The 23,537-nt window shown below is 35.8% G+C and overlaps 1 protein-coding gene across 1 annotated transcript in view; it reads left to right on the top strand.

The window, feature by feature from the left end:
• PCDH15 (protocadherin related 15) overlaps nucleotides 1-23,537 on the top strand; it is a 1,145,650-nt gene that overhangs the window by 1,008,916 nt on the left and 113,197 nt on the right. The gene's annotated exons all lie outside the window — the stretch shown is intronic.

The raw sequence follows: 23,537 nt of genomic DNA on the forward strand, positions 1-23,537 counted from the left end.
TTAGTGTAAAATATCAGTTTTAGTAATGCTTTGATGAATAATGGATCCTTTAAAAATACTTTAAGCTAGGTTTGAAAAATACAACATTATGTTTGGGGGTTTAAATTGCAACTGATTAATGATCTCAATGGTACGAAGTAGACATTTAGTTTCTTGTTACTTCCAGATACATTATGTCATTTAATTTTGAGGCGTACCTGAAATGATATTTCCTTATAATCAGTGACAGAGAGAGAAAGAGAGAGAGTTTATGTTTATGTGTATAATATATATTTGAGCTGTAAAGTTAGTATATATACCATCTTAGGTTAGGCTGTCATAACAAAATTCAAGGACTAGGTGGCTTAAACAACAGACATTCATTTTCTCACAGCTCTGGAGGCTGGAAGTCCAAGATCAGGCTTTCAGCATGGTCAGGTTCTGGTGAGAGGTCTCTTTCTGACTTGCGGACTGCTGCCTTCTCGCTATAACCTGACACAAAGGAAAGTGAAAGAAAGCAAGCTCTCTGGTGTCTTTTCTTATAAAGGCACTAATCCCAAGATAAGGGCTCCACTTTTATGACCTCATGTAAACCTAATTACCTCCCAAGGGTCCTATCTCCAAATACCATGCCAGTGAGGATGGGCCTCAAAATATGAATTTTAGGGAACACAGTTCAGTCCATAGTGTGTGTGTGTATATTAGAAAGTGAAGAATTTATTGAAAAAATAATGAAACTAAAATCACTATATGTTCATGATTGCTTATTGGATATAAGTGAAAGAATGTTTTATAATGCTCTTCTGCAAATATAGTAGAATTGTCTTTCATGATTTTTTAATCTCAAGTTAAAACATTATGTACTTTTATTTGTATGTTAGGACCCATTGGAGATAGTTTTCTCACAAACATTTGAAAGAGGCTCACTATATACTGTATTTTACTATTTACTTGTTCTGGACATAGCATTAAAAGGCAGCCAGTCATTACACTCCAGAGGCTCACAGCCATGTGTTGGAAACAAAGAACTATGTGAAAAATATAATATGCTATAAAAACACAATAATAGAAGCTCAGAGTACTGAGGAAGCATGTTGGAGACACACTAAACTGTATCTGAACGTGATCAGCAAAGTTTTGAGCTGTTTCTTGAAGGAAAAATAGAGTTGAGCCACTCCACAAAAATGTGGAAGAATGCTCCATGTCAAAGAATCAGAATATACAGAAGTATAAATAAGGGATATGGGAGAATGTATTGAGTAACAGAATATTTTACTTCCATCTATCTAAAGAAAATTGGAAGTTAAACAATTATATTAATTGAGGCTCAAGAAAAATGAAGATTTCATATAATAGAACATCTTATCATATTCTACAGTTTGGATTTTATTCTTCTCATAATTTCAAAGAACAACCTAAGAATTTTAAGCTGAAGCAGTGACTAAGATACTGAGGGAAGAACTAGGTGATGCATCTGGCAACATCTACCACATTAAACCAAGAAGTTTTCACCTTTCATAAAAAGCTGTCTTGACAATATTCAAGGACTAAATTAAATTATGCAATATCATTATAAGAAAATGCTATACAACACATATGTAAACCATTGAGATGTAAAATATATTTAAAACAATAAGAATTCTTGGTCAATCTGTGTTAAAGGTCATTTTCTTCCTTATGTCCATTACCTATTTTCTTTCCTTTTGTGTTGACTTGATGATCTGTGGACTCCAATTCTTTGCTATGGGACATACAGTTTTCTGTTTTTTTGATAACTTCCCTGAACGTGTTTATTTCGATCTTCTCAAGAACCAAGATGGATGTAAACTCACTTGTGTTTCTCACCAACTTGCCTAGATCAAATTCTTACAAAAATTGTACCCATTATTTGAGGTGGATTCAAAAATCCCTCAGCTTCAACCCAACAAAATTCCCGCCTTTGTTCCCCTAAACTTCTCACCCCAAGTCTAGTCATTCCTTGGAAGTCCCCAAAGAAGAAAAAAGTGGTGTCCTGCATAACACTTTCCATTTAAATAAACTCAAGAAATGATGTCCCTTTTTTTCTGTGCTTTCATTTGAAGCCCTTTCCTTAGCAATAGACATTTGCCTCCAGACCTCTCTATCACAGTGCTTGTTAACTCTTTTAGCTAAAATATTGTGGTGTTAAGGCCAAAGTCATGGATCTCATGGGGCATTGCTCATTTAGATTTCTTTTTTTAAGTGTCTTTATTTAATGTAACTCTTTAAAAATAAAGATGTTTTGTTCAATGAATAATTTACCATTTCTTATATTCTCTGCATAGAACTACTAACTGCAAATAGATTCTATTAATAAAGTTGTTAACTTAGAGAAGAAAAAAGCTAGCCAATTATTTGGTGCTAAAATTAAAAGCAGTCACATGAGCACAGGTGGAAGAATTTTTTCACCTTGTGGAAGCACATTTCTAACAATTGCAAACAGCACCCTTGACTATCCAAGTTCATTTGTTATTCTGGCACATAAAGGCATTTGGGTAATCTTGTTGCATCCTACAGTTTATGAAGAAAATCCTACGTAAGAATCAGTATAACTGCCATAACGGATTTAGTAGTACTTAGATACTGACCAGCATTTTTCTGTTTTCTATCAGACAACCAGAAAACTTAGATAATACAAAAGTCACGTAAAATATTGATAGAAGACACTGCTTTATGAATAAATGTAAATTATTGAACTTAAATAAATTTGATGTAAAACATGGAAAGAACTATTAAAAAAAAAAAAAGAAACCTAAGACTGATGATTATCTTCTTCATCAATCATCTCTCCATTCTTTTGAAGACTTTTGGAAAAGTGCAGAGCAGAGAGTGCCTGGATGCCTCCTAAATCCTTTCCTCTTCCTCCTGGGCATACAGCTAGAGTACTTTTCCTAGCCTCACTTGCTCAGTGGAACCCTGTGACTGAGTTCTGGCCAATAAAATGTGGAACAGTATGGTCTGCACCATTTCTTGGCCTGACTTAACCTTTTCCCCTTGAATGGGTGAAATGGAAAAAATACCCAGGGAACCTTGGAACCTGTATGTTGACAATTGTGGAAATAAAAGATAAAAAGGGGCCTAGGCCTCTGAATCACAGCTCGGAGGAGAGCTACCTACCTAGGAAGGCCCTCAATGAACTGTCACGTGAGCAAGAAATTTAGGGGCTTATTATATTAGCTAGTAGTTACAACTAATAAAGTTGGTCAACATTGTATTAGTACAAAACAACTAATCTCATAATATATTTATCATTTTAGAAACTTTTTTCATTATATATTGCAATATTTTCCAGTTTGTCATTTTAAAAACAGTATTTGTGAAGAATATTTTTGTTCATGTTTGGTATTTTCTTTTTATATGTTCAACCAGTATCTTTGTCAAAATGCCTGCAGTGTTTCAAATTGCTATGAAGGGCAACACAGTTTCCCTCCGTAAAAGAAAGAAAGAAAGAGAGAGAGAGAGAAACAAGAAGTAAGAGGAGGAGGAGGAAGAGAAGGAGAAGAAAGAAGGAAGAAAGGGAGGAAGGGAGAAAGGTTGTTGTTAACCTTATACGTCCCCTTCCCTCTCTTATTTTTCTTTCGAATTCATTTACTGCCTCAGCTGAATGCATAAAACTTCCAGAGACGCTAAACAATCTTATTAATCCTTGATTTTCAGGATGATGCCTTGTGTTGGAATAAAGAATGGCAGAATATGCCACCCGAAAGAAAATATGTCACTTTGGCATAGGTTTATTTTGAGCTGAGAGCACTTAAAAAAACAGTAGATCCAAGAAGGGCATTCTAATCTCACCTTTTATTCCTGAAAACAGGAGATTAAAAACCCCCAGTGTGAAAGATGCCCTCCCTGTACTAGGAAAAAAGAAACATTCTTTAACGGGGAGTGAAACTCAAGATAATTCTATACAAACAGACCCTGATAAAATAATTTGTATCTTCCTTTAGCCTCATCACATAGTTTAGTTACTTTTCCACTATTGCCTCTCTTTGTTCATCCTAATATAAACGTATGTAGGTTTCACCATTTCTTTGAGTCTTCATTTCTTTATGAGGACTCCCATGCCACATGAAACTTATAGGAATGTGTATGCTTTCTCTTGTTAATCTGTTTTATGTTAGCTTAATATTTGGGCTCAGCCTAAAAAACCTAAGAAGCTGGAGATAAAATTTTACCTCCGCTACAGAATTGCTCCTGGTGGAAAAACTTCAACTTCATGTGATCAAATTTCAGGGAATCACAAAATGATAATGCAAGATTTCCGATCTTTGTAGGGTGTGGGGAGGAGGATGCTTATAGGTTACAAATAGAGAGCAGTAATCCAAGATAACTAGCATTGCAAGTTGAGGTATATTTGGTTTTTACATCTTAGGAATGTCTTCATTCCAATATTGACTTTTGAATTCCTTAGGAAAAAATTAGTTTTCAACAACTAAGTATTAAAGAGAGGTCCTAAAGATAAAATACTCATTTGTTTTAGAATTTTGAACCTGACCTCCCTCCCCTGGCCCAGTTATTTTTAGAATGGTCAGTCATGAAATCTTTAAATCTCAGGATAATAAGATTAGTTAGGGTAGGTTGGGCTGCTGTAAAAAGAATCCCCTAAAGTTCAATGATAAAAATACATGTGTTTTTGGCTCATGTGAGAGTGTGAAGTGAGTGTTTTAGGTTGGCAGTAGCTCTTACAGTTCCTCCATGCGGTCATTCAGGCACCCAGGCCAAGTTATGGTCTTCCATCTGTAACATTCTGTTTCAAAATAATACCAACTATTGCCATCTCAGTCCATAGAAAGGGAGCAGGGGCAGAAATCCACATCTAGGGATTTCCTAAATCAAGGGAGGAAGGAGTTACAAACTTCACATCAGCTCACATCCCATCTTGAAAATCCAGGCAAATGTTTATACTTAGCCACAAAAGAGTGGAGAAATACTTCTCCTTGCTAGGCAGCTATGTCCTGGTTCCACTTCTATTTTTGAGGAAAAAGGGAAAATGGTGTTTGTGGAGAACTAGCACGTTTAACATGTAATTTTAGACAAATTTTAGATTTTAATTGCAGTAAGTCATTTTAAAATTGCTTAGTTTCTATTAAGAATATATAATATTGGGTACATGAACCAATAATGTAATAGTATAGAAACATTTTTATTTTTAAATATGTATTGGTGAAATAGATTACATTCTTCTTAAAATCGTAAAAGAATACTTTTTTTAAATTCAAAGCAAATCTCATATGAACATTTTTGGGTGTTTTAAATTATTCTAAATTATTTAAGCTTATCAAGTATTAATATTATATATTCAAAACCAAACCTTACTGGACTTCAAGCTAAAGTTAAATTATAATTTACTATTGTTGCTTTACTCTTTGGTTACAATTAACTACTTTCTCCATTTTCCTAAGAAGTCTAATTGTCTTCATCACAAAAGTAAAGCAAAAAGAAAATGAAAAAGAAACCATTATGGCACAGTGTAAATGAGAGTCATGAGCTGTAGACTAGCTTTGTGGAGATCATCAAAAAAACTTGAGAGATGGCATTTACTATTTGATGAAACTTTTTCCAGTGTACTGGTTTTACCTAGACAGGGAAACAAAATTCATTATTCTTTTTATGGAATTACAAACATTTACATGTTGAACTACTGGTAATAACTTGGTTGCTGGAGTATAACAATTATTTTTTCTAAAATTATAGAAGTAAAATTAGCAATAAGAAATTCATAAACATCATAATAAACAGTTTAATATTTACTAAAGGAAAAACCTACTAGATTGACAGCTAAATTTTTTTGTTTGTTTTTCAGCTATGTAATTTTTATTTTTTAAAAATTTTTTATTGAAGTATAGTTGATTTTAAATGTTGTGTTAGTTTCAGGTGTACAGCAAAGTGATTCAGTTATATAATATATATGTATATATGTGTATATATGTAAATATATATGTATATATTCTTTTTTAGATTCTTTTCCTTTATGGGTTATTACAAAATATTGAGTATAGTTCCCTGTGCTATTCTGTAGATCCTTGTTGGCTATCTATTTTATATATAGTAGCGTGTATATGTTAATCCCAAACTCCTAATTTATCCCTCCCCACCCTTTTCCTCTTTGGTAACCATAAGTTTATTTTCTATGTCTGTGGGTCTATTTCTGCTCTGTATATAAGTTCATTTGTATCATTTTTTTTTAGATTTCACATATAAGTGATATCATAGGATATTTGTCTTTCCCTGTCTGGCTTACTTCACTTAATGTGATAGTCTCTAGGTCCCTCCATTTTGCTGCAAATGGCATTATTTCATTCTTTTTTATGGCTGAGTAATATTCCATTGTATATACGTATACCACACCTTCTTTATCCATTCATCTGTTGATGGACATTTAGGTTGCTTCCATGTCTTGGCTATTGTAAATAGCGCTGCTGTGAACATTGGGGTGCCTGTATCTTTTTGAATTATGGTTTTCTCTGGATATATGCCTAGGAGTGGGATTGTAGTATCATATGGTAGCTCTAGTTTTGATGACAGTAGGTTAGCTGATTAATGTAAAAGTGGCAATATAACAAAAAGTCAAACCCTTCTTTCGCATACTTATGTTATGCCTCTGTTTCCTATTCATAATTTAAAAGTTCCTTACTTTCTGCTAATGGTTCTTTGAAAAAGGAATAAGGAAAATTGTTCAAAATTATTCAAGGATTTTATAGACCACACTATATTATTGAAATAATTTAGCTTATCAAAATTAGAAGAGAAATTTCTCACATTATTTTCTTCTTTATAATTTATAATATGGAGATAATTTTTATGTGTTGGAAAAAATTTTGATTTTGTCTTTCCACAAATCCTGTGACCTGAAGTTGTTTCCGGATGGTCTGGCTTCAAATATTTTTTAAGTGTGGGAGGAATCGAAAAATGAGAATGCAATTTGCCCCATACTGATATATGTTTACTTTTATAATGGCCAGATTTACAGTTATTCTTAAGTATGCACTAGATTCTCTTTGTTCCCTCAAGCAGTTGTAATACTTAAAACAGACTCATTTTGTTAATTTCATGACCTCTTCAAACCAATCTTTCTTTGAGTCATTGAATTAGGTTAAATGGAGGATCAAGACATCATCTACTTCATCTATTTGTCATTAGATGAACATCTACTTTTTACAGAAAACACTGAGTTCTTCTTAAAACTTTTGAAAAGTATGTAACTCTTCAGACTGTATATTTATTTTTATAATTGTAAATAAGCAATCATGTTGTTTGGAAGCATGCATACAATCAAAATTTTCAAAAGTGTAACAAATTTCCATTTTCCTGCATCATTCTTGTTTTATTTGATTCTTTCAGTTTCTCTTTTTGACAAAGAAAGACATATCAATAATTTAAGTGTCTTACAGTCTGCATGCCCCAAATCATCCTTCTTTATTCTCCCTCTCCTCCCTTTCCTTGAAATAATTTCTTAAAGAATTAATGGCATTTCTTTATCTTTGGTTGTCAAAGCAACACTCCCTTCTTAAAAGTCATCTCCAGCTGGCTTCACTTCTTTTTTTTTTCTTTTTTTTGCGATGAATAAGTCCAAGTATTAGACCCTACCTTATACAAATAATCATAAATTTTGAGTTATTACCATTCAGGCAATTAAGAAGTTTCTCTCTATCCATATTCAATCTTATATCTTAATTTAAACCATTTTTCACAATTTGATTTTCATTGGAAGTAGAGAAAAATAGGTAATGTTACTCATAAAAATTCTGTTCTCAAAGTTATACCATGTAATGGATGAAATAGACCATAAAGACCATTTATTCAGCCTAATAACTTAATACTTGATTTCTCCAATGTCCTTGCCACAAAGTTGACTACACTCTTTTAAAAACCTTACAGCTGTGAGAAACTCACCCCTTCAATCTTTGGATAGCTGTGAATATTGGGAAGTCATTCCTCATGCTTAGGTTATTATTGGTACATTTACTCTTCTAAATTATTTTTTATGCATTTTTCTCTGAGCCTTCATCAATTTTAGCATTTACTCATTTCAAGTAGTGTAAATGTAGGGGAGGAAAAATAACTTTTCTTGTACCCTTCAGATTTATTAACTGAGATCCCTGTCATAAAAGACAGATTAACAAGAGAAAAACAAACAAGTTTATTAACATGTATCTCTCATGTATACATGAGAGATACACAGGGTGATGAGTAACACAAATAAGTGGCTTCAGAATACAGGATTAAATACCATCTTAATAGGAAATGGGGAGGAAGGATGTAGGTCTCTTGGAAGAGAGTAAATAATAATTTTAAGAAAGATGAAGGTCCCTGGAATAGATGGAAAGTATGATAGTTTGGGAGAAAGTTTGCCTGGCTGTGCTATCCACTTCTAGTCTCCTCTCCTGTGAAAAGAGTCAATCTTTCCTGGTCGATGAAACTCCTGGAAAGAGAATCCATGATGACTGAGTTCCTTTTGGAGGATTTGTCTTTAGGTAGATAAGGGAACTCGGAGAAAGCCTTTTCCTGCATTTGCTGTTTTCTAAGTACCTACTGCTCAAAATAATCAATATACCAAAGCAGCTTATTTTGGGGTGACATATTTTGCTACCCTTTAATTGAAACTGAGCTAAACTTCTTACTTAAGACAGGTGTGACAAATAATACTCTCCTATTAATAATGAGCAGGTATCTTGATAAGGGTTGTGCGTATTGGGAAAGAGAAATCTGCATACTTGGTAATATCTGCCATTAATATGGAACAGATAAAGTGATAGTAGCCATGAAGTTGCCGAATTGAAAGAATATTAATTCCAGTTTCTCGTACTGGTTTAATGCATCCATATGGCAAACTCTTCTACATTGTTATAATATTTAATAATGGTTAACTATCACAATCAAGGCTTTCTTTTTTGTCTCCACATAAATGAATATATATTAAGTCTATTCAATTTATTCATCTTCATTTTAATATATCAATATATATTAATACTTATTTTAATATATATTAAAGTTCTATATTAATATCTTTTAAAGTTTTTCATCTTTATTTTCCTAGAAATATTTTTCTAAATGTTCATGAATATTTTGTATTTAATTTATATCTTTCAAAATACTAATACTCCTTTTGAATTTAATCCCCTAAGGTACTGTATTAGTTCATGTTCATCCTCTGATAATTAGACATCAAGATGAGATTTAACAAGCAAGTATTTTATTAGGGGAAATACCTGTGGGAGAGAAATGAGGAGAGAGCAGGGTAAGGCTAGGAGAACTTTAAAGCACATGCATTCTGACCCCAAGTGAAGAACAGGGAGAAAAGCTCATATATAAACATCCTAGCCTACTGTGTCATTTGAGTGACTAATGTGTCATTTCAGTAAGTTTCTGCATGATGATAGGGGAGTCAAACCATAGTCCGACGTCAGAGATATATCCTGTGTTTCCCAGGAAGGGACCTACCTTAACATCTCTGCTTTTCTTAATCACTATCTGAAAGCAGTCCCTAGGAACATGACCTTCATATAAACACAGAAATATACTTCAGAGCACGGCAACTGGAACCTTGGTCAAGCATGCTTCCTATAGTTCGAGATCTGAGAGGCACACTCTCATTGCTGCCTCATGTCTTCATATCCAATAAGAGGTTTTCAGTCAATTACCTACTTCGATCTTCTGGAAAATAGTTACACTCTCATAGTCGGAAAATAGTTACACTCTCATAGTCAGAAAATACAATTTATGTACCTTTCATTTAATCCAGACAGAAATATCAAAATCCCAATAGTAGTTCAAACACATAATATTACTTGCGAATAGATTGACTTCTGTAGGTCAAGTGAGTTATCATTCAGAAGAATGACATTTGGCCTTCATCTCAAGATGATGGACTAATACTTAAACACACTGGGATTCACTAGTCATGAGTTTTAGAGGTAAATATCATGGAAAGGTCAATGTGTCTGGAACAGATCATAGAGTCTAAATGTGAATATTGATTTTGAGTGGGAAATGCAGTATCTTATACAATTTATCAAAAATTTTACCAAAGATAATTATTTACAAATTTTCTAAACAAATATGTTACCAATATAGACATACCTTGGTATTTATTTAAAATGGAAGTGTATCAACATTGATTATTAAACTTTGCATGTTTTAATGCCACATTTATATTAATTTTTAAGGATTCATGTATTTTAAAATGTAATTTTCATAAACATAGACACTCAAAATTTATATTTGTATATATAGAAAAGAGAAGGGGCAAACATTCGTAAGGTATTTTTATTAACCTCTGGAACAAGTTGTTATCTGGCTAACTCTTAGAAAAATATCGTAAGTCATTTTCAATTTCTAGCATTATTCAAATTTAATATATCTAATCCAAAATAAGAATAACATACATATACATATCTTGACTTTTTAAAAACTTCAAATACACTTGAATGAAGAAAATAATCTTGTCAGTTTTCCTATTAAAGTGAAAAATTGATACTTTGCTGATTAATGTGCATTAATCTTGTAACAAATGACAATGCAAAAATTTTGTACAATTTATATTCAAAATAAGTTTCTCAAATGGTTTTATACTGAATAATAAAAATAGAGTAGATTTTATAAAGAACTCCAAAAAATAAACAGTCTACCTCCTGACATACAAAAACAGAGAAAAAGCATAATTTAAAATCCAGAAATCCATTTTTATATACTATGAAAAATGAAAACAATGTTATCACAATGGCCAAGGAAATGATGAGTGAGTAGTTCTAGTTATTTCATTATTCAAGAGAATTAAAATTACCTTATGTTGAGGAACATTGCCATTATTCTTTTTTTTTTTTTTAAACATCTTTATTGAAGTATAATTGCTTCACAATGGTGTGTTAGTTTCTGCTTTATAACAAAGTGAATCAGCTATACATATACATATATCCCCATATCTCCTGCCTCCCGCATCTCCCTCCCTCCCACCCTCCCCATCCCACCCCCCAAGGCGGTCACAAAGCACCGAGCTGATCTCCCTGTGCTATGCGGCTGCTTCCCACAAGCTATCTATTTTACATTTGGTAGTGTATATATATCCATGACACTCTCTCACCCTGTCACATCTCAACTCTCCCCCTCCCCATATCCTCAAGTCCATTCTTTAGTAGGTCTGTGTCTTTATTCCCATCTTGCCACTAGGTTCTTCATGACCTTTTTTTTTTTTCCTTAGATTCCATATATATGTGTTAGCATACTGTATTTGTTTTTCTCTTTCTGACTTACTTCACTCTGTATGACAGACTCTAACTCCATCCACCTCATTACAAATACCTCCATTTCATTTCTTTTTATGGCTGAGTAATATTCCATTGTATATATGTGCCACATCTTCTTTATCCATTCATCCGATGATGGACACTTAGGTTGCTTCCGTGTCCTGGCTATTGTAAATAGAGCTGCAATGAACATTTTGGTACATGACTCTTTTTGAATTATGGTTTTCTCAGGGTATATACCCAGTAGTGGGATTGCTGGGTCGTATGGTAGTTCTATTTGTAGTTTTTTAAGGAACCTCCATACTGTTCTCCATAGTGGCTGTATCAATTTACATTCCCACCAACAATGCAAGAGTGTTCCCTTTTCTCCACACTCTCTCCAGCATTTATTGTTTCTAGATTTTTTGATGATGGCCATTCTGACCGGTGTGAGATGATACCTCATTGTAGTTTTGATTTGCATTTCTCTAATGATTAATGATGTTGAGCATTCTTTCATGTGTCTGTTGGCCATCTGTATATCTTCTTTGGAGAAATGTCTGTTTAGGTCTTCTGCCCATTTTTGGATTGGGTTGTTTGTTTTTTTGTTATTGAGCTGCATGAGCTGCTTGTAAATCTTGGAGATTAATCCTTTGTCAGTTGCTTCATTTGCAAATATTTTCTCCCACTCTGAGGGTTGTCTTTTGGTCTTGTTTATGGTTTCCTTTGCTGTGCAAAAGGTTTTAAGTTTCATTAGGTCCCATTTGTTTATTTGTGTTTTTATTTCCATTTCTCTAGGAGGTGGGTCAAAAAGGATCTTGCTGTGATGTATGTCATAGAGTGTTCTGCCTATGTTTTCCTCTAAGAGTTTGATAGTGTCTGGCTTTACACTTAGGTCTTTAATCCATTTTGAGTTTATTTTTGTGTATGGTGTCAGGGAGTGTTCTAATTTCATACTTTTACATGTACCTGTCCAGTTTTCCCAGCACCACTTATTGAAGAGGCTGTCTTTTCTCCACTGTATATGCTTGCTTCCTTTATCAAAGATAAGGTGACCATATGTGCGTGGGTTTATCTCTGGGCTTTCTATCCTGTTCCACTGATCTATATTTCTGTTTTTGTGCCAGTACCAAACTGTCTTGATTACTGTAGCTTTGTAATATAGTCTGAAGTCAGGGAGCCTGATTCCTCCAGCTCCATTTTTCATTCTCAAGATTGCTTTGGCTATTCGGGGTCTTTGTGTCTCCATAGAAATTGTGCAATTTTTTGTTCTAGTTCTGTGAAAAATGCCAGTGGTAGTTTGATAGGGATTGCATTGAATCTGTAGATTGCTTTGGGTAGTAGAGTCATTTTCACAATGTTGATTCTTCCAATCCAAGAACATGGTATATCTCTCCATCTATTTGTATCATCTTTAATTTCTTTCATCAGTGTCCTATAATTTTCTGCATACAGGTCTTTTGTCTCCTTAGGTAGGTTTATTCCTAGATATTTTATTCTTTTTGTTGCAATGGTAAATGGGAGTGTTTTCTTAATTTCACTTTCAGATTTTTCATCATTAGTGTATAGGAATGCAAGAGATTTCTGTGCATTAATTTTGTATCCTGCTACTTTACCAAATTCATTGATTAGCTCTAGTAGTTTTCTGGTAGCAGTTTTAGGATTCTCTATGTATAGTATCATGTCATCTGCAAACAGTGACAGCTTTACTTCTTCTTTTCCGATTTGGATTCTTTTATTTCTTTTTCTTCTCTGATTGCTGTGGCTAACACTTCCAAAACTATGTTGAATAATAGTGGTGAGAGTGGGCAACCTTGTCTTGTTCCTGATCTTAGTGGAAATGGTTTCAGTTTTTCACCATCGAGGACAATGTTGGCTGTGGGTTTGTCATACATGGCCTTTATTATGTTGAGGAAAGTTCCCTCTATGCCTACTTTCTGCAGGGCTTTTATCATAAATGGGTGTTGAATTTTATCGAAAGCTTTCTCTGCATCTATTGATATGATCATATGGTTTTTATTCTTCAATAAGCTAATATGGCATATCACATTGATTGATTTGCGTATATTGAAGAATCCTTGCATTCCTGGGATAAACCCCACTTGATCATGGTGTATGATCCTTTTAATGTGCTGTTGGATTCTGTTTGCTAGTATTTTGTTGAGGATTTTTGCATCTATGTTCATCAGTGATATTGGCCTGTAGTTTTCTTTCTTTGTGACATCTTTGTCTGGTTTTGGTATCAGGGTCATGGTGGCCTCATAGAATGAGTCTGGGAGTGTTCCTCCCTCTGCAATATTTTGGAAGAGTTTGAGGAGGATAGGTGTTAGCTCTTCTCTAAATGTTTGATAGAATTCGCCTGTGAAGCCATCTGGTCCTGGGCTTTTGTTTGTTGGAAGATTTTTAATCACAGTTTCAATTTCAGTGCTTGTGATTGGTCTGTTCATATTTTCTATTTCTTCCTGGTTCAGTCTCGGTAGGTTGTGCATTTCTAAGAATCTGTCCATTTCTTCCAGGTTGTCCATTTTATTGGCATAGAGTTGCTTGTAGTAATCTCTCATGATCGTTTGTATTTCTGCAGTGTCAGTGGTTACTTCTCCTTTTTCATTTCTAATTCTATTGATTTGAGTCTTCTCCCTTTTTCTCTTGATGAGTCTGGCTAATGGTTTATCAATTTTGTTTATCTTCTCAAAGAAACAGCTTTTAGTTTCATTGATTTTTGCTATTGTTTCCTTCATTTCTTTTTCATTTATTTCTGATCTGATCTTTATGATTACTTTCCTTCTGCTAGCTTTGGGGTTTTTTTGCTCTTCTTTCTCTAATTGCTTTAGGTGCAAGGTTAGGTTGTTTATTCGAGATGTTTCCTGTTTCTTGATGTAGGCTTGTATTACTATAAACTTCCCTCTTAGCACTGCTTTTGCTGCATCCCATAGGTTTTGGGTCGTTGTGTCTCCATTGTCATTTGTTTCTAGGTATTTTTTGATTTCCCCTTTGATTTCTTCAGTGATCACTTCGTTATTAAGTAGTGTATTGTGTAGCCTCCATGTGTTTGTATTTTCCTGTAATTGATATCTAGTCTCATAGCGTTGTGGTCGGAAAAGATACTTGATACGTTTTCAATTTTCGTAAATTTACCAAGGCTTGATATTTGACCCAAGATATGATCTATCCTGGAGAATGTTCCATGAGCACTTGAGAAAAATGTGTATTCTGTTGTTTTTGGGTGGAATGTCCTATAAATATCAATTAAGTCCATCTTGTTTAATGTATCATTTAAAGCTTGTGTTTCTTTATTTATTTTCATTTTGGATGATCTGTCCATTGGTGAAAGTGGGGTGTTAAAGTCCCCTACTATGATTGTGTTACTGTCGATTTCTCCTTTTATGGCTGTTAGTATTTGCCTTATGTATTGAGGTGCTCCTATGTTGGGTGCATAAATATTTACAATTGTTATATCTTCTTCTTGGATCGATCCCTTGATCATTATGTACTGTCCTTCCTTGTCTCTTGTAATAGTCTTTGTATTAAAGTCTATTTTGTCTGATATGAGAATTGCTATTCCAGCTTTCTTTTGATTTCCATTTGCATGGAATATCTTTTTCCATCCCCTCACTTTCAGTCGATATGTGTCTCTAGGTCTGAAGTGGGTCTCTTGTAGACAGCATATATATGGGTCTTGTTTTTGTATCCATTCAGCCAGTCTGTGTCTTCTGGTGGGAGCATTTAATCCATTTACATTTAAGGTAATTATCGATATGTATGTTCCTATTCCCATTTTCTTAAATATTTTGGGTTTGTTATTGTAGGTGTTTTCCTTCTCTTGTGTTTCTTGCCTAGAGAAGTTCCTTTAGCATTTGTTGTAAAGCTGGTTTGGTGGTGCTGAACTCTCTCAGCTTTTGCTTGTCTGTAAAGGTTTTAATTTCTCCATCAAATCTGAATGAGATCCTTGCTGGGTAGAGTAACCTTGGTTGTAGGTTTTTCTCCTTCATCACTTTAAGTATATCCTGCCACTCCCTTCTGGCTTGCAGAGTTTCTGCTGAAAGATCAGCTGTTAACCTTATGGGGATTCCCTTGTGTGTTATTTGTTGTTTTTCCCTTGCTGCTTTTAATATGTTTTCTTTATATTTAATTTTTGATAGTTTGATTAATATGTGTCTTGGCATGTTTCTCCTTGGATTTATCCTGTATGGGACTCTCTGTGCTTCCAGGACTTGATTAACTATTTCCTTTCCCATATTAGGGAAGTTTTCAACTATAATCTCTTCAAATATTTTCTCAGTCCCTTTCTTTTTCTCTTCTTCTTCTGGGACCCCTATAATTCGAATGTTGGTGCGTTTAATGTTGTCCCAGAGGTCTCTGAGACTGTGCTCAGTTCTTTTCATTCTTTTTTCTTTATTCTGTTCCGCAGCAGTGAATTCCACCATTTTATCTTCCAGGTCACTTATCTGTTCTTCTGCCTCAGTTATTCTGCTATTGATCCCATCTAGAGTATTTTTAATTTCATTTATTGTGTTTTTCATCATTGCTTGGTTCCTCTTTAGTTCTTCTACATCCTTGTTAAATGTTTCTTGCATTTTGTCTATTCTATTTCCAAGATTCTGGATCATCTTTACTATCATTATTCTGAATTCTTTTTCAGGTAGACTGCCTATTTCCTCTTCATTTGTTAGGTCTGGTGTGTTTTGACCCTGCTCCTTCACCTGCTGTGTGTTTTTTTGTCTTCTCATTTTGCTTATCTTACTGTGTTTGGGGTCTCCTTTTCACAGGCTGCAGGTTTGTAGTTCCCGTTGTTTTTGGTATTTGTCCCCAGTGGCTAAGGTTGGTTCAGTGGGTTGTGTAGGCTTCCTGGTGGATGGGACTAGTGTCTGTGTTCTGGTGGATGAGGTTGGATCTTGTCTTTCTGGTGGGCACGTCCACGTCTAGTGGTGTGTTTTGGGGTGTCTGTGGCCTTATTATGTTTTTAGGCAGCCTCTCTGCTAATGGATGGGGCTGTGTTCCTGTCTTGCTAGTTGTTTGGCATAGGGTGTCCAGCACTGTAGCTTGCTGGTCATTGAGTGAAGCTGGGTCTTGATGTTGAGATGGAGATCTCTGAGAGATTTTCGCCATTTGGTATTACGTGGAGCTGGTAGGTCTCTTGTGGATCAGTGTCCTGAAGTTGGCTCTCCCACCTCAGAGGCACAGCCCTGATTCCTGGCTGGAGCACCAAGAGCCTTTCATCCACACGGCTCTGAATAAAAGGGAGAAAAAAATAGAAAGAAAGAAAAAAAGAGGATAAAATAAAATAAAATAAAGCTATTATAATAAAAAATAAGAAAAAAAAATTAAGAATAAATGTATTCAGAAAAAAAATTTTTTTTAATTTTTAAAAATAGATTTATTAATTTTTTATAGTAAAAAATAAGAAAAAAAATTAAGAAAAAATGTATTAAGAAAAAAAATTTTTAATTTTTTAAAATAAAAAGTATGAAAAAACTTATTAAAAAATTGTTTTAATATCTAAAAATAGAAAATAAGGAAAAAATTATAAAGAAAACATTTATTAGGAAAAAAAATTTTTTTTAAGTAAAAAAAAAAATAAAAAATAAAAAAATAAAAACATGGACGGACCTAACCCTAGGACTAATGGTGAAAGCAAAGCTATACAGACAAAATCTCACCCAGAAGCACACACATATACACTCACAAAAAAAGGAAAAGGGGAAAAATTAATATATCCTGCTCCCAAAGTCCACCTCTTGAATTTGGGGTGATTCGTTGTCTATTCAGGTATTCAACAGATGCAGGCACATCAAGTTGTTTGTGGAGCTTTAATCCGCTGCTTCTGAGGCTGCTGGGAGAGATTTCCCTTTCTGTTCTTTGTTTGTACAGCTCCTGGGGTTCAGCTTTGGATTTGGACCCGCCTCTGCATGTAGGTCGCCTGAGTGCATCTGTTCCCCGCCCAGACAGTACGGGGTTAAAGGAGCAGCTGCTTCAGGGGCTCTGGCTCACTCAGGACGGGGGGAGGGAGCGGTACGGAGGAGGCGGGGTGAGCCTGTGGCGGCAGAGGCCGGCGTGACATTGCAGCAGCCTGAGGCATGCAGTGCGTTCTCCCGGGGAAGTTGTCCCTGGATCAGGGAACCCTGGCAGTGGCGGGCTGTACCGGCTCCTGGGAGGGGCGGTGTGGAGAGTGACCTGTGCTCGCACACAGGCTTCTTGGTGGCGGCAGCAGCAGCCTTAGTGTCTCCTGCCCGTCTCTGGGGTCCGCGCTGATAACCACGGCTCGCGCCCGTCTCTGGGGTCCGCGCTGTTAGCTGCGGCTCGCGCCCGCCTCTGGGGTCCGCGCTGATAGCCGCAGCTCGCACCCATCTCTGGAGTTCGTTTAGGCAGCGCTCTGAATCCCCTCTCCTTGCACGCCGAGAAACAAAGAGGCAAGAAAAAGTCTCTTGCCTCTTCGGCAGCTGCAGACTTTTTCCCGTACTCCCTCCCGGCTAGCACCGAATCCCGGGCCTCAGCTCCCAGCCCCCGCCCGCCCCGGCGGCTGAGCAGACAAGCCTCTCGGGCTGGTGAGTGCTACTCAGCGCCGAGCCTCTGTGCGGGAGTCTCTCCGCTTTGCCCTCCGCACCCCTGTGGCTGCGCTCTCCTCCGTGGCTCTGAAGTTCCCCCCCTCTGCCACCCGCAGTCTCTGCCCACGAAGGGGCTTCCTAGTGTGTGGAAACCTTTCCTCCTTCACGGCTCCCTCCCACTGGTGCAGGTCCCGTCCCTATTCTTTTGTCTCTGTTATTTCTTTTTTCTTTTGCCCTACCCAAGTACGGGGGGAGTTTCTTGCCTTTTGGGAGGTCTGACGTCTTCTGCCAGCGTTCAGTGGGTGTTCCGTAGGAGCAGTTCCACGTGTAGATGTATTTCTACTGTATCTGTGGGAAAGAAGGTGATCTCCGCGTCTTACTCTTCCGCCATCTTGCCCCTCCTCCCGCCATTATTCTTATATAAACCATACAAGTTTGGATATGTGAATTTTGAGAAAAGATTTTTAATCAATAAGTACAGTAGTTTAGAAGGAATTATTGGTCTTGATTTCAAAGAATGAAAAAGAAAAAGAAAGCTATGTGAAAACTAGAAGTTTATAAAATAAACCCACATGCAGAGAGCATCACTTGATTGCTAAAGTTGTTTTCTATTTTAATTTAGATTTATTGTTCAATGTAAGAGCTGACTTTACTTGAAGATAACCTTTCTTGTCTTTTTTTGGCACTACTAAAATATTGCCTCAAAGATAATGGATTTTGCCTCTTTCACTATTGAAAGAGTGACCCTGACAATCCTTCATTTCAGCTTTCATAGGCTTTCTCTGTATCCACATGGAATTTAATTTCTCCTTCACATGTTCAAGGTTATGTATAGTTTTTGACATTTGCTCACAGAGCAGAGTGAAGCAAGTCTTCCAACAACAAAGGACTCAAGTTCTAACAGTTCATTTTAAATCCACTGTTCAGAATTTAAAACAAATTTTTCCATACAAAGAGTTATTATAGATTCTGTTCTTTCATTGCATTCTCTCTATGAGAAATTTTAGTTCAAGTACAACATATAGTACATTACTTTTTTTTTTTTTTAAGTTTTTTAATTTTTATTCATTTATTTATTTTTGGCTGTGTTGGGTCTTCGTTTCTGTGCGAGGGCTTTCTCTAGTTGCGGCAAGCGGGGGCCACTCTTCATCGCGGTGCGCGGGCCTCTCACCATCGCGGCCCCTCTCGTTGTGGAGCACAGGCTCCAGACGCGCAGGCTCAGCAGTTGTGGCTCACGGGCCCAGTCGCTCCGTGGCATGCGGGATCTTCCCAGACCAGGGCTCGAACCCGTGTCCCCTGCATTGGCAGGCAGACTCTCAACCACTGCGCCACCAGGGAAGCCCCAGTACATTACTTTTATTTTGTTAATAGTTAATGTAAACTTTTTTTTTGAGGCAAAATAACATAATAGTGTCCTAAGGTTTAAATCCTGGCTGCACCTTTTATCAGCTGTTGGTTGAATTTCGGCAAGTTACCTAAGCTCCCTGAGGCCAACTTCCCTAGGGATCCGATACTTTATATACAAGAGAAAGGACTTTGTAAAGTGCTAGGTACAGAAAACATGCTTAAGAAAGTAGTTGTGATATTCTTATTTAATAGGCTTGTGCCAGGTGTTGGCCATGCAGAGATTTTTTTTAAATGTAGTTTTTGTTTTCAAGGAGTTTATACAGAGGAAGGAAAGAAGCAATCCTAATTGCCTGACTTCCGGCTGCCCCCATGTGATGAGATGAAAAGCCTCTGTTTCTGTGTTTGGAAGAATATCACACATTTACCATATTTTCAAAACAAGAGAAGTGGGAATAAATAATTGCCTAAAAGTAAATAAAGATATGAGGAAGAAAAAGTAGATACTAAGCAAAACAAAATGCCACAAGTTAATTTCTCTACCCTCATTGGTTAAGAGATCTTCAGCAGTTTTTGATTTTAAAAAATTCTAGGGAAATATCACTCTAGTTGCAAGGTGAGGAATGAATTTCTATGAAATTTGAATGTTAGTTTAAATAATAATGCCTTGAATATATATGTGATGGTTAAAGATATATGGTTCTCATTACCAAATGTGGTTTGTTATTCTTGATGTCATCTTCTAATCATCTTCGTAAACAAAATAGCTCCTTCAACGATTGTCATGTAGAGGGATATTCCCACACTTTAGAGTCAAGTTCCTGATGTCCAGGATGAACAGGGCCCCTTACAGAATTGTTTGTGAAGCGTATTTCTATCTCACTGATGCTATATTTTACTTGTCTTTTTACCAAAGTTCTCAGAATGTTCTGTGAGCTGTGAATTTCAGTTCAGGGTAGGATGAAAAAGATGAAGCAGGAAAATTAAAGTTATTTTTCCTTAAATTTTGCTAATTCATCCAGCATCTTTGTCCACTAATTTATTTAACAATTTTAAAAAATATAGGCACAGGGCTTCCCTGGTGGCGCAGTGGTTAAGAATCTGCCTGCCAATGCAGGGGACACGGGTTTGAGCCCTGGTCCAGGACAATCCCACATGCCGCGGAGCAACTAAGCCCGTGAGCCACAACTCCTTCGTGTTGCAACTACTGAGCCCGTGTGCTGCAACTACTGAGCCCGCGTGCCTAGAGCCCGTGCTCTGCAATAAGAGAAGCCACTGCAAAGAGAAGCCTGCACACTGCAACGAAGAGTAGCCCCCGCTCGCCGCAACGAAGACCCAACACAAACAAAAACAAATAAATAAATAAATTTTAAAAAATATATATAGGCACAATGCTATGTACAGAGTATAAAATAGAACAGTTAATAGGGAACACATGGTCTCTCTAAAGTGTATAATTCATAAGAGAAGACAAACATTGAAAATGTTTACAAATGAGGTAAAATGGCTGCTATATTCAAGTGGCATTAGTTCCTTTCCTCATCCTGTCAATGAATATTTATTGAACACATAACTGCACTAGAAATAATAACACTGAACAAAATATACATGGTTCCTACCCTCAGAGATCTTATAATATATGTAGTAGACAGAAATTAATCAAATGATCATAAGAAACAAATTATAATTACAGACTTATAAGTGATATAGAAGAAAGGAAAAGAAAAGAACAGAACAGAAAGTGCTTTATGAGCACTTATAACAAAGCACACAACAGCAGCAGTGGGGGATATTAAAGCAAATTTCTTTGAAAAAAAACAGGAGTTGAGAGGTCAATAAGTAGTAATTAGCCTTGTAGGTGAAGGAATATAGTGGACTCAGGAATTGGAAGGAAATTGATTGCATAAAAATCCTAAATTGGAAAGGAGAAGACACATTCCAAGATGTAAAGAAGGTCAGTATGGTTGAGGAAGAGAGAATGAACGTAAACTACTGTAAGATGAGGCAGAAATTTGGGGCATATTAGAGATTTGAGTTTTATTCTTTGAGCACTGGGAAGCCATTGAAATATGGTAAGCATGTAGTGGGCTAAGAAAGTTCAGATCGATAGTGATGTAAGTACATGTGAACTTTAAAAAGATGACTGACCACTCTGTGGAAGTCAGACAGGAAAGGAGTCAAAATGGATAAATATGGACTGGTCAAAAAAAACTATAGTATTTTAAGCAAAGAACAATGACAGTTGGCCTAGAGTAGGATGGTGGCGAAGGAAAATTGATGAGACCTAAAAGAAAATCTCCTAGACAAAACAATGTTAAAGTGGAAACCTAAAGAAGTGCCCTAAAGAACTCATCAGGGGAAGATTGTGCTAGGAAGAGAGAGCAGCATACATAACGGCCCAGAGAGAGAAGAATTGTAAAATGTTCTAAGAATTCAAAGCCTAGTATAGACCACAGAAATCTCTGGGAGAGAGTAGTTGGTGATGAGAAAGGAGACATAAGTAGAGTCAGATTTTGAGGGTATTTATGAGCCATACTAAAGGCATTGTTCATTTTCAAGGAGAAATTCGAGGACACTGAAGGAATTATCTCTAATTTTAATCCATCACACCATGCCAATATTCTCCTATCTTCCTCAGCAAAAAGTGGAAGAACAGTTAGATTAGAAGAGTAAAACATCTTATGCAAATATTTAATGAGGTAAATGCCACATTTTGAATGATATAAAAACAGTAGCATTTTTTTTTTAAATTTATTTATTTATTTATTTATGGCTGTGTTGGGTCTTCGTTTCTGTGCGAGGGCTTTCTCTAGTTGCGGCAAGCAGGGGCCACTCTTCATCGCAGTGCGCGGGCCTCTCGCTATCGCGGCCTCTCTTGTTTCGGAGCACAGGCTCCAGACGCGCAGGCTCAGTAGTTGTGGCTCACGGGCCCAGTTGCTCCGCGGCATGTGGGATCTTCCCAGACCAGGGCTCGAACCCGTGTCCCCTGCATTGGCAGGCAGATTCTCAACCACTGCGCCACCAGGGAAGCCCAACAGTAGCATTTTTAAAAATGTATTCAAAATGTCACACATTATTTCTAATTTTATAACATTTACATCTCAAACTAAAAAATTATTCCAGGATTAAGGGGTTTTACATGATTATTTTATTTCTTTATTTTCATTTCTCAGTGTATCAAGTAGGTATTATAGAAAAAAAGAGGGAAAAATCAAATTGCCAATCAGACATAGTAAGCATAATGAATCTGTTTTTGGTAAATGGACATTTAAAATCTTTATCTAATGGATTCTAAATAATAAATTACCATATTTAAGGGGAAATGTTGATAAACATTTGTTTGTTAAACAATCTCTTGTTTGTTAAAACAACCTCTCAGGCTTTTCAAAGTTTAATAACTAGGGATGCCGTATGGATAAAGGAACTGGGTAGGGGATATCTAGCTATAAATTTTTTCCAGTTTTATTGACATATAATTGACATGCGATATTGTATTCATTTAAAGTGCACAACATAATAACTTGATATATGCATGTATTACAAAATAACTACTACAATAAGTTTAGTTAACATTCATCACCTCATATAGTTACAATTTTCGTTCTTATGATGAAGACTTTTAAGATCTACTCTTTTAGCAACTTTCAAACATACAATATAGTATTTTTCACTGTAGTTGCCATGCTGTACCTTCATTCCCAGAACTTACTTGTCTTATAACTGGAAGCTTGTACCTTTTGACCACCTTCACCCAGTTCCCTCACCCCCCACCTCCCACCTCCCACTTCTGGCAGCCACCAATCTGTTCCCTGTTTCTGTGAGTTTGCTTTTGTTTTTTTTTTTTAGTTTCCACATATAAGTGAGATCATACAGTATTTGTGTTTTTCTGATTTATTCCACTTAGCATAATGCTCTCAGGGTCCATCCATGTTGTCACAAATGGCAGGATCCCCTTCTTTTTTATGACTGAGTAATACTTCACATATTTACATATATATATAAAATATATATCATAATAAAAACTAAATCTAGAGTTAATGTATTAATTGCAACTTCTTTAGCAAAAATGTAAATGAAAATGAAATACCCCCGCTTCCTAAAATAATGTTGAATTTATCTATCTTAAGGTATTGAATACTTAATCCATCTTAAGATATATATCCTCCTACCTAGATGGCATGATTGTAAATGTTTACTGTCTTTCTAGGGTATGAATAACACAATGAAAAATAATTTATCTCTTTCTTTCTTAGAAATTCTAGCAGAATTTGAACATCTATTTTTATTATGCTATTTTTGAGGTAGTACATTCATTCAACTGTTAAAAGTAGAATTGAATTGAAATATTAAATGCTCTACCAGAGTATCTATTTTTCTTTTTTGATGTTATGTGTATGATTACACTAATATATTTCAAGATTCTATGGTGATTTCT

Source organism: Eschrichtius robustus, chromosome 7, assembly GCF_028021215.1.
Source record: "Eschrichtius robustus isolate mEscRob2 chromosome 7, mEscRob2.pri, whole genome shotgun sequence".
NCBI classification, from domain to species: domain Eukaryota; kingdom Metazoa; phylum Chordata; class Mammalia; order Artiodactyla; family Eschrichtiidae; genus Eschrichtius; species Eschrichtius robustus.